We start from the raw sequence: 244 nt of genomic DNA on the forward strand, positions 1-244 counted from the left end.
TATATGTATATATGTGTATGTATGTATGTATGTATGTATGTGTATGTATATATATATATATATATATATATATATATGTATGTATATATATATATATGTATATATATATACGTGTATATATATATATATATATATATATATATATATATATATATATATATATATATATATGTATATAATTCTTTGATCTGTACAGCTCGTCTGCTTTCACACACATGTGCCGAGTCTGATACACCCTTTGCCC

The sequence above is a fragment of the Amia ocellicauda genome, chromosome 1 (genome assembly GCF_036373705.1).
Source record: "Amia ocellicauda isolate fAmiCal2 chromosome 1, fAmiCal2.hap1, whole genome shotgun sequence".
Lineage (NCBI taxonomy): Eukaryota > Metazoa > Chordata > Actinopteri > Amiiformes > Amiidae > Amia > Amia ocellicauda.